The sequence below is a fragment of the Canis lupus genome, chromosome 29 (genome assembly GCF_003254725.2).
Source record: "Canis lupus dingo isolate Sandy chromosome 29, ASM325472v2, whole genome shotgun sequence".
Lineage (NCBI taxonomy): Eukaryota > Metazoa > Chordata > Mammalia > Carnivora > Canidae > Canis > Canis lupus.
Genome location: NC_064271.1, coordinates 27,843,594 through 27,858,344, shown reverse-complemented (window position 1 = coordinate 27,858,344; position 14,751 = coordinate 27,843,594). Strand labels below are relative to the sequence as shown.

The window sequence follows — 14,751 nt, the reverse complement described above, 5'->3', positions numbered from 1 at the left end:
AACTGAATGGTTAAAAAGAATTAAAGACCTTGGAATACTATGAATCAAACAAATGTCTAGGGATGCCTGGGTGGCCCAGCGTTTAAGCATCTGCCTTCCGGCTCAGGGCATGATCCTGGAGTCCTAGGATTGGGTCCCACCTTGCACCCCCTACATGGAGTTTGCTTCTCCCTCTGCTTATGTCTCTGCCTCTCTCTCTCTGTCTCTCATGAATAACTAAAATCTTTAAAAAAACAAACAAATGTCTAATGATAGGGATTGGTTAAATTCAATGCAAGACTATAAGCCTATAAAGAAGGATGTTGTATATTTGCATATATTACAAGAGAAAATGTCCATCATAAATGTTACATAAGGGGCACCTAGGTGGCTCAGTTGGTTGAGCGGTTGCCTTCAACTCAGGTCATGATCTCAGGGTCCTGGGATGAAGCTCCAATTCATTGGGCTTCCTGATAGGCAAGGAGACTGCTTCTTCTTCTCCCTCTGCCATTTCCCCTGCTTATGCTCATGCTCATGCTCTCTCTCTGTCTCTAATAAATAAATAAAATCTTTTAAAAAATTAATGTTTCAGAACTTTATGTATAGTTTGAACCCATTTATGTTAGAAAGCACTGAAAGGACATATTAAACTCTTAGAAGTATTTTGTTTTATTCTGAGGGTGGAATTACAAGAAAAATTTAACTTTCCTACTTTTATACTATGTTAGTTTGCTAGCACTGGTATAACAAAATACCACAGATTGGGTGCCTTAAACAATGGAGATTTCTCACAATTCTAAAGGCTAGAAGTTCAAGGACAAAGGTGTCAGGAAGTTTGATTTCTTTTGAGTCCTCTCTCCTTGCTTTGCAGGTGACCACCTTCTCCCTGTCCTCACACAAGAATCCCTAGGTCTGTGGGTTATCTCCTAATCTCTTCTTATAAAGACATCAGTCAGGTTGAATTAGGGCCTTTCCTAAAGGCCTTATTTTAACTTAATAATCTCTTTAAAGACTTTATCTCCAAATGCAATCACCTGAGGTACTAAGGTTAGGACTTCAATATATGAATTTGGGGAGTGAGGAGTAGCGGCACAAGTCAGCCCACAGCATATACTTTAGTATTTTCTTAATTTTTCCTCTGTAAATGTTTATTAATTTTACAACCATAAATATTAAACTTTGGAAAACACTATTCAAGTGAATAATAAATACTGTGTATTTCTGTCTTCCAGAAGGAAATGGTACCTGGATGATTGTTCTTATCTATGCTACTATTTTCTAATGGCTGGGCTTGGGATTTCATTATTCATTTAATTTTATAATCATTACTATTTTATATTTTCTTTAAACATGGGTTGTTCAAGGTTCTATTTTTTCTAAATATAAAATTCCAGTATAACTATGGACGTTAAACATAGATAAAATAGTATTAGCTAAATGACCTTATATAAAGAATATGACTTCTTACCCTTGAGTTCATAAAGTCATCATGATGATGATAAATTCACATCTACACTGGGATTATTTTGAACAAGTCTGTTTCAGTGCCATTGATGAGCATGAAAAAGAGAGGTAAAATATTTAAGTTTGATTATTAGACCTGTAAATCACAGTCCTTCCTAAGTTTTATTAGTGATGCATTTTGTTGTCTAATATACATGCGTTATATTGCATTTGCTGTATTATGATATATAAATAAGAAAACTATTTTAGTAACTGGAAAAAGAAAAACATAATTTCTTTTAAAATCCTAGGAAAGTTTGTAGTAATAGAGTTTGAATATTAAATTTTTCTATATATAATCTCAATTTCCTACCTAATAAGCTAAGGATTTATGTATGTATTTATTCAGCCCTATATACTATATACTATATGAGAAAAGATCAAGCTGTAGGTTTCATTTCTAATGTGCTTGCAGTCAAGTTGATGAGGGACAGATAACAAAAATGAAAGGGTGACTAGTACAAGGTCGTAGGTAAATAATGGTAAATTATGATTGGTGTTGTAGGTCTAAGAAAACATAAAATTATTGTGGATTTGGATAATCGAAGGAGGTACTGGAAAGGAGCTGTGACTAGATCCAGGCCTTGAAGGATTGGCAATAAAGAGACAGAAGGAAGAAGGAGGTAGGACCTTCCAGACAAGATGATAATATGGAGATGAGGGCAGGGATAACAGTAATGAGAATGATGCATTTTGAGAACAATTAGTACATTTTTGAGTGAGAGAGGATGAGAATATGATATAAAAAACAAAGCTGAATAAATAGGTTCATGCTAAGTTACAGAGAACTGTAGAAGCAAGGGAGAGAAGTTTGGAACTGACCTCATTAGACAACTAGAGCCAATTTTTATTTCCAAGGAGGAGAAAGATGTCAAACCGAGATTAGAGAGACCCCACCCCCCACCCCACAGAAGTATGTAAAGTCATCCAGAGGAAGGAAATTTTTCAGAGAAGACAACCAGGTTTCATTTGCTTAAGGTAAGTAGAGAAGGATAGTTGTAAGAGATATTTCAAAGGAAGAAATGACCGTGATGTAATACAAAAGAAAATACTTATTTGACCCAGCTTGTTCCCCAAACTCTGTAGCACCCCAGAGATGGAGACATAAATTCCCTCCTGATCCCAGTTTCCAGAACCCATTCTAATCTCAGAAATTAAATATTTCTTAGCCTCTAGACTAACACTCAGTGGTTCAGATCAGTCTCTCATAGGACACAAGTTTGATTACTATAGTTCTTAAAAATTGAGCTTTTGACTTGATCCCTTATTAATTTCCTTTTTTAGAATCTTTTAATTACTCTAGTTCCCTTTTGGGATTGGGTCTTGCCTTGTTCTTGTCAGTTCCCCTTCCAAGAATAAATATGTTTTCCTTGAAATTAAAATACAAAAACAAAAAAACTTGAAGAAAAAAAAAAAAACAAAACCCAAGCCAAAATAGTAATGTGATTATCTGAATAGTAAGATTACTCCTACTTTTCATTTTGCTTTTCTCCATTATATAAGCTTGCTTGATGAAGCATGCAGTTTATTTTTAATGCAAAGATAAACAAAAGAAAAACATTTAAACTTAAGTATTAAAGGGAAAAATAATTGGTTAATATGAATTATTGCTTACAATACCGAAATTGATGGTATTGTCATGATAAGGAACACATCTTGTCATAGGAAATAAAAAAAAGAAACTCATTTCCTGCTTATGGGTGAAGAGGGTGAGGACATTGCTTCATTCTTACAAATTCAGAGAAATCATCTGCCTTCTCAGTTCTCATTCTAACATTGAAATAGTGTTTTCTACATAAGCTTAGCCACAAGGGGCCGTGGGATAAGGCTGTGTGCCCTGAGGAGACAGGCTGGTTTCAGTCAGTAACTTGCTGGCATATAATACCCACTTCTTTTTAGGCAGTACAAAACCTCTTTGACCTGATCTGACAACTATTTCCTGATGGTTACATCTAGGCCAGACACAGAATAGAAATTTGACCTGAGAAGTCTTCCTTTAAGAACTGATCTAAAAATACTTTTCTCCTCTGGTTTTGGAGGATGTTTCTCTCTAAGTGATGCAAGTGATGATAATGGCTAACTGCCCAGATAGGTTAGATTCATATGAGACATATGAGAACTCTGATGACATATCAGGGTCTTCACAGCTGAACCTTGACTACCCACTGCAGGGGAGTCAACTTAGAGTATACAGGTGCCACATTAACCCCCATCCCAACTGAACCCTACATCCTCTCAGGGAGTATGGTACCACCATTAGGCAGTGATGTGGTAACTCTTGGGTAGAGGAAGGCAGTCTCTTTTCCCCCAGAAGAGCTCCAGTCAAAAGGGTTCCTCATCATTTAATCCAGCAAGTCTCAACCATTGCCATACCTCAAAATCACTGAGCAGGTAAAAATATATCACTATCTAAGCTCCACCCGTTTTAATTAAATCAGAATCTCTGGGAGTATGGCCCAACCATCAGGGTTGGTTTTTTGTTGTTGTTGTTGTTAAATACCGCATGGTTGAGAATCACCAGTGTAGGAAGTCAAGATCTTTCAAGGAACAAAACAGAATCGATGCAGTAACTCTGATCTGATATTGCATCTAGAAAACCCCAGTGTTCAGGAGAATCCTGGCAGAGTTACAACTCCCTGGAAGCTCACCTTGTATCCCATCAGACTTGCTTGCCCTGGCACCATAACTCTTGCTGCCTATTATATCCATGAATGACACTAGCCTATGAGACCTTGAGCCTATAGCTCTACAACTAAAATTTATGCTAACCTACTTGCCCCTGCCTGTGGCTAGATGCAAGTGCCCAGACACACCCTTCCACCTGGGTTCTACAGGAAAGCATTAAATGCTACTGTGTTTGATTTTTCCCCAAATACAGACTCTTCCTTTCTACAACTTTATCTTTGGGATCTGATGTGTTTTGTATATAATTATATCCTGTCATGTCTGTTCACCCTAAAACCATTGCTCCATGGAGATCTTTGTTCTACTTTACTGGCTCCAAAATGAATCTAACCTATCTGGGCAGTTAGCCATTATCATCACTTGCTCACCTTTAAAATCACCAATACTAGTGTCACTATGACACAATATTAGAAAAGTATAAAATTTTTTAAATTTTTTTTAGAAAAGTATAAAATTTTTTAAATCTTTGTAGAATTCATTTAAATTGTCAACTTCTTTAAAGCAAATTCTTAATTAATTCTACCCATTGAAATTTTTTGCCTTATCTCTGAAAAATACCAACAGTTCTCTATAAAATTTCAGACAGTGAATAAAGACAGAAAATTTCTGTATTAAAAAAAAAATCTCAATCTCTGTGGATTCGATTTCCCCATTTTTAAAATGATGGGATTAGGGGCACCTAGTGGCTCAGTCAGTCAAGCATCCAACTCTTGATTTCTGCTCAGGGCATGATGTCAGGGTCCTGGGATTAAGCCCCACGTCAGGGTCTGTGCTCAGCAGAGTTTGCCTGTCTCTCTTCTCTCCCTTCTTCCCCCTTTGCCCCTCCTCCTCTGCCCCTCCCTGGCCCCCCATGCATTCATGAATTCTCTCTCTCTAAAACTAATCAATCTTAAAAAAGATAAAGTAAAATTGAGGGGATTGGACAAGATAATCAAGTCCCATCTAATTCTCTGACTTTATGATCCATTTTTACAACTTATTTGTCCTCTAACCCACAGGAAACAATCCTGAACAATACATACCAGGTATTATTTTTAACAAAACATATTTACCCATAAATATGATATATTTTTTAATAAGGTAAAAACAAGCATTGTTTCTTTCTAATAAAAATCAAAAAAGTTGTTTCAAGTCCTAGTTCTACTAAGTTATGTGACTTTGGGCAAGGTGCCAAGGTGGCTTAGTTTCCACATTTGTTCTTGTTAAAACCACTACCATTTACCTCAAAAAGTGTTGTAAATATTGACGCACTTATGAGTGAAATAGGGATTTATTTTCTATTAAGTGGTTGTAAGGAACAAACGAGATAAAATGACCAAAACTTCTGAAAAGCTTTTTAAAAAAAACTTTAAAATCTTTACCAATGTAAGATCTTTGTAACACATCTTAATTTACCTATGTGTGACCTAATATAGGCACTTTCACATTCCATGTCTTTCTGAAATTGGAAGCTGGCTAAATAAAGTGATAATTTTTCAATGCAATCAATTCTTAAAAAACACACTTCAACTGGATTCTAACAGTATTTCACTCTGAGGAGTAATTTAGAGTGTCTGAAGTATGCTCGCTCACTCAAATTATCTAATTTTCATAAACAATTTTTCCCATTTTTTGCATGTGAAAACTGAGACCAAGTGTGGTTTTTCACTATGCCAGAATAGTTTTCTAAGTGCTCCATGTTTATGTGCTTATTACTAAGATCTCAAAAGAGATATGCAGTTTGTTTTTTGTTTTGTTTTTTGGGTTTTTTTTTTTTTTTTTTTTTTTTAGTTCTAATCTAGAAGCTCAGAATCATGCATCTGATTTTAAAGTGGATTATATTACTACATATTTTGTCCACACCCATGGCTTTTGTAAACTACATTATGATTGTGTTTAAGAAACGTGCCATAAAACCCCATAGGCTTTTCTTCCTGTTGGGGAAGTAGGCCTCGATGCACGCCAAACTGGAAAATCATGTTATAACCATCCATACCAACTTGTCTGAAATCTAACTTGAGAAAAGGCTAATTGTAAATATCTCCAAAGGAATTTGGTCCTGAAAGAATGTGAAAAAATGGGCATGAACAGCTGGCCATGCCCCTTTAGGAAGGCACTCCGTGGCTAGTATCTATGTGGAGAGACCAGGAAGAGTCATAAGGCCCCAGGGAGTTTCCAGGGGTGATGACAGACCATCTCCTCCTCTTCCCACAAGATACAAGTGGGGATTTCTTCCATTGCTGAATAGTCCTGAGGACTTCCCCAGGCTCCTTAAGAGAAGGTACCAAAATGGAACTCCCCACTGCTGGGGACTCCTGAGGTTCTCTTTACATTGGAGTTCTTAACCCACACTGCATTTGAGAAACACTGGGGGACTTTATAAACTATATCCCTGGACTCCATCCCAGATCAATGAAATCACCCGGCTGGTGATGAGTGGTAGGGTCCAGGCTTAGGTTGTTTTAGAACCTTCTAGGTGAGGTTCATGTATAGTAGTAGAGAACCACTGCTTTAGGCTGTCTGCCTGGTCACCACAAGGGCCCCTGCACCCCCACTCTATGATCAGAAAAATTGGAGCATATGAAGATTTGGGGTTTGGCACTCGTTTTTCTTTCCTATCCTTCAATAGCCCTTCTCCATCCTCTTCCCATACCCAATGCTTTTAGGTTCTATTTCTTTCTGCCTCTCTCCTGTATCTCCTCTCCTATAGACATCAACTCACAAGAAATTATCAGGAACCCATTTATATTAAAATATATAAAACTGATAACCTTAAGTGACCATTCTATCAGTGGCACTGTTCCATTATTCATGTATACTATAGATAGAATACAGTTAAGGGAATAAGGCTTTAATATGCCATGGACAGTTGGACAGTGGGCTTTGGTGGAGCACCCCATACCACATCCTCTACTACACCCATGCTTTGGAAAAGTAGCATCTGTTTAGTCAGAAGATGCCTGCTCCCTTTGCCCTACTGGTCAGGACTCTGAGGGCTTCATTTGACACAACTGTATCTTGGTTGGATGCTCTTGGGAGCAAACTGTACATAAAATTAAAGAAGGGGAAACAAAAAAAAAAAAAGTATGCGTTGACTTCCAGAGATCTTCTATATGACTTGAAAAGTGATCAGAAAGCAGAAAAATTCTGTTGTGCCAAGGACCAGCTCTCCTTTCCCTGAAAAAGGAATATTTTTGCCCTGAGCAAACATAAGAGATGGGATATGATTCCAGTGTAAGAAATCAAATAAGTGTTTAGCTGTATCCTACTTATCTGTGTGATAAACAGTCAAAACCAAACTGTATGTATCTTGTGTGGTTTGAATTGAAGCCAATAGATCAGCGAGAGTATGAAGGATGAGTCATTTCATGCTTTCATGATGTTTCACTGGAGAATGGGCACTGCTGCCCAAATGATGCAGCTTTAAAACAAACAGCAAAAGCCCCTTGGTCATCACAACCTCTTTACATCAAAACTAGTACTGTGTTTACATCCACTGGGAAAGTCACCACAGAACAAATAATGAGACTTTCGCGCATACAGCATAGCACTTATCAGAAGAAACCAAAAAGTCTGTCCTTTCAGAGTAGCTGGCTTCAAATATTTATTTATTAAATGCAGTTAATGTTTAAGCCCAGATTGCTTATTAAATATCAACTCCAGGATTTGAAATGTGACAAGCTAAATTAGTTATAAATGACATACGAGTAACGTGGAAGACTTAGCTATGTTGCTGACTCGCCCAAACGTTTTGAACCAAATTTCTGTTAGTAATGTGTTGTCAGAGAAAGTGAGGGGAAAAGAGATACAGCAGAGAAATCTATATTCTGTCCTAAAACCTAGTGTGTGACTGATGAATGGCTGCCATGGTCAAGGATGAGAAGAGAACAAACAAACAATTGATACAAATACATTAAATTCACAGAAACTCTTCAGGACCTGACTTTATGAAACAGAAGCAGCACCAGCCAAGACATTTTTAGATGGCCCTTTTGTGGTAAAAATAATTTGAGGTTATTCTATTCTTAGAAGTTTGGAAGGAATCTGTTGACATATGGCTCTAACAAATTACAAACACCCCCAAATTTTTGTTAGGAAAACATACTGCCAACTGTGAAACGTGTGGCTCATTACTATTTGAGAAATGCTTCTGTAATAATTTAATAATAATAAAAGCAATACTTTTAACTTCTGACTGTTTTATTAATACTATTTACCATATCCTGTTGGCTAACTTCACATTAGAGGTTTCAAATTTATAATAATAATAATAATATAATAATAATGGCATCTAACATTCACTGAATGCTGTCCATGTGCCCAGAATTGGGTCAGGGGCTTTGTGTGTATTATGTCATAAAATTGTCATTGTTTCCATTTTGCCTATGAGGAAAGAGACTCTGAGAAGTGAAGTGACTTACCCAATCATGGCCACTATGCATAGGCTGCATATTTCAGTTCCAGCTTTGTCTATTTTGCATATCTTTGCTTTTAACCACTACACTAGATTGTTTCCTCATAGAAATTCATCAGCAAACTAAGAAAATAGGGTCTAACTAAGCTATATCTTGGAAAATATAGACATATCCAGTTGGGTATGACTGAAATATTTCTCTAGCAGTTTAGACCACGTGGTAGCATTTTTTTTTTAATTTTGTGGGAGACAGAATAAAACAAGAAAATATACAGTATGTTATGGGAGAAAATCTTTGCAACTTTGAGGCAAGCAAGGATTTCTTGAGATACAGAAAGCTCAAATAATAAAGAAAAAAAGTTGATAGTTGAACTGCACCAAAAAATTTTAAATGTTTTTTTCTTCAGGAGACACCAGCATGAAAATGAAAGCAATCTGTGCACTGGGAGAAAATGTATATAGTGCAAATACCTGACAAAGGACATGTGTCCAGAATATATAGAGAATTCTTACAACTCAATAAGAAACAATAATCCAATTAAAACCATGGACAAATGATTTGAACTGATACTTTACCAAAGAAGATATATGGATGGCTGATAAACAAATGAAGAGACACTTAACACTATTAGTCATAGAGAAATGCAAATTTAAACCACAAGGAGATACCACTACCCACCTACTACTATAGCTAAAATTAAAAAGGCTGAAAATATCAAGTGTTACCAAGGATGTAAGAGCAACTAGAATGCTCATACGTTACTGGTGAGAATGTAAAATGGTACAATAACTTTGGAAAACGGTTTGGCAGTTTCTTACAAAGTTAAGTATATACTTACCATATGACCCAGCAATTGTAGGGTTTTACCCAAGAGAAATGTGAACATATCCATGCAAAGTTTTATAGATTTTATTTTATTTTAAAGATTTGTATTTATTTATTCACGACAGACACAGAGAAAGAGAGAGGCAGAGACACAGGCAGAGGGAGAAGCAGGCTCCATGCAGGGAGCCTGACGTGGGACTCGATCCCGGGTCTCCAGGATCATACCCCGGGCTGAAGGCAGCACTGAACCACTGTGCCACCGGGGCTGCCCACCATGCAAAGTTTTATACAGAAACATTCTAGAATGTTTATTCAGCTTATAAGAGTCTCGACTTGGAAACAAATCAAATGGCCATAAACTGATGAATTAATAAATAAGTTGTGGTACATCCTTAAAATAGAATATACCAAGAAATAAAAATGAACCACTGATACATGCAATAATATGGATAAATCTCAAAAAAAAATATGCTGAATGAGAGATATCAGACACAAAGAGTATATACTATAACAATTCCATCTATATGAAATTCTAGGAAAGGCAAATATAATCTACAGTGATCTGCATGATCTATCTTTCTTCTCTACTGGATCTTTCCCATTAGAATAAAACATGTTGTTCTTTCTCCCACACCCAACCCAACATTAAAGAGCACATCAGCTGTTGCCTGGAGCTAGGGTTGGGGAGATAAATTTACTGCGAAGAAAGGGGCAAAAGGAAACTTTTGACCTGATAGAAATGTTCTATGTCTTCATTGTGGTAGTAGTTACATGTATATAAGTTTGTCAAACCCATCAAAGGGCACACTTAAAATGAGTGTTTTGAATTGTATGTAAACTATATAGCTCTGTATGTGTGTGCGTGTGCGCGCTTATTAAGTTAAATGTTAGCAAATGGTAGAAACAAAGTAAGGAAGAAGGATAAGGAATGCATGGGAATGTGGTTTGATGTCATTTTTAAGTAGGTAGAAGCAGGAAGACCAATTAGGAGGTTATTGCAATAATCTAGGAGAGAGATGATGATGATTTAGTTAGACCGTAATGGCAGCAGTAGAGATAGTGAAAAGTGACCAAATTTGGGTAGATGTTGAAGACAGAGACATAGGAGTCACTCATGAATTGTATTTGGGGTGTGAGTAAAAGAGAGGAGTCAGGCACTAGTCCAAGATATTAAGCCTGAGCAACTGTGAGGATAACATTGAAATGGGGCAAACCTTATGGGGGAGCTTTTAGGGAAAGACCAGGAATTCAATTAGGACATGTTAAATTTGAGATATATGTTAGACATCCAAGTAGAGATATTGAGTAGGCAGATATGAATCTAGAGTTCAGAGGAAAATTCTAGACTGAACATACAAGTTTAGGAGTCATTGCCATACATGTGGTTTTTAAAACACCAGACTGGATGAATTCACCAAGAGAGTAGAGAGAGAAAAGAAAAGAGTTCCAAGGACTGAGCGTGTAGCATTTCAATGTCCAGAAGCCATGGAGAGGAAGAGAAATCAGCATAGAGAGAGTAGGACAGAACAATGAGCAAGGAGGAAAACGAGAGTGTGCATTTTTTTTCCTTAGAAGACTGTTGGGGAGGAGGTGTTTTTATTTTTTTTAAGTTTTTTATTTATTCATTTGAGAGAACACGAGCAGGGGGAGGGAGAGGGTTAGAGTTTGAAAAGGGAAAAGCAGACTCTCTGCTGAGCGGGATGCCCAACTTGGGGCTCAATCCCAGGACCCGGGGATCATGACCTGAACCAAAGGCAGATACTTAACTGACTGAGCCACCCAGGCACCCCTGGGAAAAGTGTTTTTAAAAAAGGGAGTGAATACCTGTGCTAAATCCTGCTGACAGATCAAGTAAATTGAGGACTGAGCTGACCATTGGATTTGGCAATGTGATGGTCAGCAGTAACTTTAACAAGTTTGGTGGAGTAAGGGGGGGAAAGCCTCATTGGAGAGAATTAAACCAAGTGTGTGAGGGAAGTAATTGGAGACAGCAGTGTAGAAAAAATTTTTAAAGGACTCTTGTTATAATGAGGGGAGTGAAATGGCCCAGGAACCAAAGGGAAAAGGAGGGATAAGAGAGGATTTGGGAGACAAAAAAGAAATAACAGGATTGATGCTGATGAGCATGACCCAAGAGAGAGAAGAATTGGTGATGCGGGAAAGGGGAGGGGTAACTACCAGTACAATGTCTTTGAGTTGGCAAGAGGCGATGGGAGTGTAGCAGACAGGCCATAATTTGAGAAACATAAAACAGGAAAGGACCCTCAATCAGACTTCCAATGACACATAGGTTGTGATTCTCTGGGTGCTCCCAGTGTAGCTCTGGCTCGATATCTTCCAGATGTGGACCATAAAGGAAAAACCTTCCCTTGCTCAACTGAATGTCTGGCCTCTCACCCCACTATGACCCTGGCTCTCCATGCCACAAATCCTATTGCCAAGTTTCTGAATGTTGCAAACACCCTTCTCCAATTTATGGGATGTGACTTTTCCTTAAAAGTCTCAAATACACTTCTTTTTCTCCTAATTCTGACATTTTCATATTTGATGGATGTTGAATTATTCTCCCAAATAGTTTCTGGCAGTATAAAACCAAGTGAGCTTATTTTAGCTCTCCGTTGTTTTTCCTGTGGCATTTTCTCTTATGCCAACCCAGCTAAGGAATGAGGCATGGTGGTGAGTGGCTGCTGCGGAGCTAGCAGACTGTGTTCCTAATCCAGGAGGTAGGTCAGGGAGCAGTCCTGTGGAGTCCACAAGAACCACAAAGTTAAAAAAAATACTTTGTAAACAAAGCCACTAAAAAAACAAGGGTTACATAAAGGCTCTGACCAGCCAGTTATATCATCTGAGATGGAGTACAAGAATTTTTAGCAAAAAAGCCCAAGGTATATGTTGTAGGATGCAGCCTTAATACCCTTGCCTAATCAGTTCAACCACTGTAGTAGTTATGCCTTGACTGCCAGGAGCATAAATATTTTGAGAGTCTTTGCCATTTTTATTATTTTAAGAGTGGGTTTCTAGTTTCCATGTGATAGAATTGAAGTACATGCTGCTATAATTACCTTCATATCTCTGGTTACTCTGCAGGGAAAAATATGGTTATGTGAATTCATTCAGAAACTTTAACAACAGCCTTCTATGTGTTAGGCATTGCGCTGGCCAGTAGGGATTTTAAAATGATGAAGGCGTGCTTTCTGCTTCTAGGGATCTCACTGTCTAGTTGGGTAGACAAATGAGAAGTAAGTATGTGGTAAATGCAATGAAAGTGATCAGTAGGGTAGTAGACCTATCCATAGCCCACATGGAGGGTCTGTGCAGGCTGAGAGGCTGCTAGAAGTTTCATAGATGATGGAAACACCAGAAACCAAAGAGATGACAAAGGAGATGAATGGGAAACCAAAGATGTTCAACATTTCTGAACCATAGAGTAGGAAATTGGAATGAGTTGAGACTTACAGCTGGAGAGGTAGGCAAGGTAAATAGGGGCCAGCCTTGAATGCCACATGAAGGCATCAAGTAGGTGGTGAACATCTACTGGAAGCTTTAGCAGGAGAGTGGCGTGATCAAATCTTTCTTTCTTAAGTAAGTAAGTAAGTAAGTAGGCTCTACACCCAATATGGAGCTAGCCAGGTGCCCCTCAAATCTTTATCTTAAATTTCTGGTGAAGGAATTTTAGGAGAAAGTGTAAGTTGGATTGTCCAAAAGGCAGACCCTGAACCAAGGACTTGAGTTCAAGTAATTTTTTTTTAAGGAAATGATCCCACAAGAAACTAGTAAGGAAATAGAAGAAACAGGATAAGGAGAGGCAAGAAGCCAAGCAGAAGAGCCGTTTCAAGTTAAGTCTCAGACAGCCTGATCCTGTGAGGAGCTCTGGAATATAAATTACACTACAGTTTGCCCCACCTTAAGGCAATGAGCTGGTTTTTGTGCACCCACGCCAGTCAGTTGTCCTCTACTGTCCACCCTGGGGGAAATGAAGATTCTTGGGTAGTTCCTGTTTTCCCTATCAGCTAGCAGTTTCATTGCCAAAGGACAGTCCTCTTCCACTTACAGGTACTGGCAAAGCATGCAGAAGCTGGGGGATGTAAAAAACTGAGCTGCTGAAAGAGATGGAAGCAATTTGAACGAAGCACCCAGAGTATCCACAGGGGAACTAAATTGGAATAATTTGTTTGTTTTAGAAATAATTTTTTTAACAAGTAATTTGTTCAATAGGTAGCTATAACTCCTACCCCATTCCTTAATCTTACCCCATCTCTGACTGTCATTTCACTTCTAAATGAGTTGATGGTATCATCAGCATCCTTGGGCTAACTGAAGGGATAAAGGACAAAGTGATAATTGGGGATGAAGTAAGCGTAATGAGAGCACACATTAACAACGGGTAATGAAAAACAATTTTTTTTTTTTAAGATTTTGTTTATTTATTTGAGAGAGAGAGAGAGAGAGAGGAAGAGAGAGCAGCAGAACCCTGAAATCCTGACCTGAACTGAAGGCAGATGCTTAACCGACTGAGCCACTCAGATGCCCCGAAAAACAATGATTCTTTTAAAACATCTCCAACTTGCTTTTCCAAGTAAAAGAATATATAGAAAAATGACATTTATGTGGCTTGAGATGGGACACTAATTAAGAAGGTGCTTCCATATGAGGGTGAGGAATGAAAAGGGGCAAGAATTCCTCTTGGGCTCATCAGACCCATCCCTTGGGAAGGGCAGCCAGGTGGGCTCTCCCCCTGGAACATTATGCCTTTTATTTTACACATAATGGCTGTGTCTCCAGATTAGGGGTGCTTGGGACTGGCTGACTTCCCACAGTTAATAATTACATATTGTTAGAGCTTCTGCTCATTAAATCTTGAATCGTCTAGACACTATCTAAAGAAACAAGGCCCTTTAAACACTGTCGACTATGTTGATTTAGCTGTGACTCATTAAGCATTTAGCCTTACATTGGTCCCAAATCATAATCTGAGATAAATATTAAGAGCAAATCTAGATCACTGGCTCTCAAAAGGGGTGAGGGAGTACAATTTTGCCCCTCAGGGAGCATTTGGAAATATTTGGAGATCCTCTGGGTTGTGCCCAGCAGGGGATTGTTCAGATATTGCTGTTAAGTATCTAGTGGGTAGAGGCAAGATATGTTGGTAAGCACTGCACAATGCACATGACAGTCTCCCTCAACAAATAATTATCCGGCCTCAAACGTAAAACATAACAAGGTTATAAAACCCTGATTTAGATAGGTTTGTTGCAGTTGGGAAACAATGCAACAAGAATAAAAACCAAAGAAGGAGAGAATATTGGAGAATGTCAAACTTGGAGTCAAGTAATGGTATCTTTGCTCCTCTAACCTCTCTGCTTGG

The 14,751-nt window shown here is 38.1% G+C and overlaps 1 long non-coding RNA gene across 2 annotated transcripts in view; it reads left to right on the top strand.

The window, feature by feature from the left end:
* Nucleotides 1-13,765, top strand: part of LOC112650677 (uncharacterized) — a 41,212-nt gene extending 27,447 nt beyond the window's left edge. For both annotated transcript variants that reach the window (XR_004810565.2, XR_007407087.1), the window contains 3 exons: nucleotides 1,988-2,105; nucleotides 2,341-2,460; nucleotides 8,968-13,765. This is a non-coding gene — a long non-coding RNA (uncharacterized LOC112650677). The remainder of the gene's footprint in view (nucleotides 1-1,987; nucleotides 2,106-2,340; nucleotides 2,461-8,967) is intronic.
* The last annotated feature ends 986 nt before the right edge of the window (nucleotides 13,766-14,751 follow it).